Below are 2,943 nucleotides of genomic sequence, written 5' to 3' on the forward strand. Positions count from 1 at the left end.
AATTACTCACCTTCCATGAAGGTAGAGGAACACAAGAATCCTCTTCTTCAGATCTTCCTATTTCCCCTTGTGAAAATCAAGAAAAAACTGACTAGACTTGGAATTACATTCAATAAGTTTCTTAGGACTAATACAGCTTTGCTTAGAGAAAATGCAGAACTAAACTAGAACCCTAGGATATTATTGGATTAGAGAATCTTCCCAACTTTGTTCAGCTCCATCCTGTCCTTCCAAAAGAATTAGCTTTGTAAATTTGATACTGTTTAAGAAAGGCCTCTTAAATCCTTGGATCTATAATAAGAAGTGGGTATTGTTAATTCAAACTTGGAGGCCTCACAGAAGAAATTCTATAATTACTAGGGTTAAGGCTCTAGTACTAGATATCCCAAATTAAACATATTTTCGTATGTCTTGCTCCAGTTGCTATGCCTTTCTCTTGAGCATTGTCCAAGTAACTATTCCAAAGGAAACTCTGCTCCATTTTAAAATCTGGACCAATTGGCAATATTGAAACTATCCCATTTAGCTCATGTTATGTCCCAGTCACCTCCCATCTGAGCCGCAAACCCTGTCATCCTAGATCTCAGTACCATCTACCCATCATAACATGACTGGCTCATGAAAACACTTTAGGGAACCATCTACAAAAGCTTATATATTCCTCCATTTTAAGAAATTGGTCTCTTTTGTTATATCTCAGCACATGTGAGCTAGGTAGGAGTGTTTAAAACTGATTGTGTTAGCATACCAGTTACTGAATCAAAGCATATTGCAAAGTATCTTTAACATAAAGGATGTATGGAACATAAACTTTAATAATGAAATTATTTTAATGTAATAAGATGGGAAACCAAATATAAAAACCCTGGACTTAACAAAATCTCATCTACAGGAGACCAATTAAAGAAGATTATCAAGACTGCCTGTTTATCACATAATTATGTTATATAACAATTCTTTGTCGACTCAAAGGAAGTATGTGTTATTTTGCCACTAAATGTTAAAGGTTTTATTAAGACATGTAATTATTTATTGCATTCTTTATTTAAAAAAATAGTATTGGGGCACCTGGGTGGCTCAGTGGTTGAGCGCCTACCTTTGGTTCACATCATGATCACAGGGTCCTGGGACTGAGTCCCACATCAGGCTCCCCCAGGGAGTCTGCTTCTCCCTCTGCCTATGTCTCTACCTCTCGTGAATAAATAAAATCTTTAAGAATAAAAAGATTAGTATTTACTATCCTAGGATGAGCATGAAATACTTTATTATATTTTTTATTGAACAAAAGGTACTATGGGAATTCAATAAATTTAATAATGGTGTGTGGTGGGGTAGAGGTAACTTGTTGAGAAGTCTTTTCACAGCTTATTTACTTTCAAAAGAATTATGTCTACAGGTCATCTCTGTAGATTACAGTAATGGAAGAAGCGAAAAGGGCTTTTTGTTAGGGTGATCTAAATTAAGTTGTGAGATGAAGGCTTATTTTTTTCCTTTTGTACTGTTTGTGTTAAGAAACCATATTACAGTTAAAGCATCATTCATTATAAGGATGGGAAGAATGATTTACGGAATCCTATTTGAAACAATGAGTTACGGAACTTGGAAGATTAGGTTTATAAGCAAAGAAATTCTCATTTAAAGCAGACCTGGGGTGCCTGGGTGGTTCAGTGGGTTAAGCATCTGCTTTCAGCTTTCAGCTTAGATCATGATCCCAGGGCTTTGGGATCGAGCCCCACATCAAGCTCCCTGCTTAGCAGGTAGCCTGCTTCTCCCTCTCCTGCCTACCGTTCCCCCTGTTTGTGTTTGCTCTGTCAAATACAATTAATTAATTTTGTGAAAATAAATAAAGCAGAAACCTGCATCAGCCAGATGTCCATCTATGTTACATACAGTGTTAGCTCTAGTAGTCCTCATCAGACATTTTTTAAAAATATTGGAGTGGTGCTTCTTAGTTCTAACATAAACATTAACATGATAATAACTTCCTGATGAAAATATACAGCAAAGCTAAAAATGTTTCTTACTAGGACTTCCATAAAGACCATACAGATACTTCATATATTTTATTTAGAAACTTAAACAAATTACCTTGCATGTAATTGCACAGTCTCCATTTCATTTGATATCTAAAGCAAAACATACTGGAATAGAAATTAGATAAACAGATATTTCTCACTTGACAATATCTTTGCAATTTTCAAAGATAAGCTATGTGAAACTTGTGAGAGGAAAAAACCACCGCTATTTTTATTGAGCTTAACCACAAATTGGAAAAGGAATACATACATTTAAGTTTGTTAAGTATAATGAGCACCTTGTTACAATACCCATTCAATTATGCATGGATCAAGTGAATCACTGAGCTGTTAATTTCTTAATTGCCCCAAATTTTGGACATTGTTATTTTTATTTAAGAAAATTTTGGAAAATCACATTTGTTTTCATTTTCAAACAGTTATGACAACAGTTTTCTATCAGGCTACTAAAAACTTCCATTTATATATCATATGTAATGAGTAGATAATTTGGTATAATTTTGTTACAGTTACATGCATGTGTAGTTAGCAGAAGAAAAACTGCCATGTTGTTCCTATACCAAGGGGGAAAATGTAAGGACTATATAGCTCAGGAAGAATATTAACATTTTCTATCACAAAATATTGATAAAATTGGAATTGTTTTAATCCAATTATGGAGCTTAACATTTTAGTCAAAATATTAAGATAATAAAATAAAGCTCTTAGCTTCATATCAAGACCTATTTGAATATTTGTATAAAAGTATTAAAAGCATATATCTCCTCATTTATAGCTTGATTTAGTGTAATGCCTCATCCATTCCTATCTTAATAGTTTCTTAGTATAATGAATAATTATTAAAATATAATTGTAAGGCATGACAATACTATATAGATATCTAGAGATATTTCATGCAAAGCCTCAA

This window comes from Nyctereutes procyonoides, unplaced genomic scaffold, assembly GCF_905146905.1.
Source record: "Nyctereutes procyonoides isolate TBG_1078 unplaced genomic scaffold, NYPRO_anot_genome, whole genome shotgun sequence".
Classification (NCBI taxonomy): domain Eukaryota; kingdom Metazoa; phylum Chordata; class Mammalia; order Carnivora; family Canidae; genus Nyctereutes; species Nyctereutes procyonoides.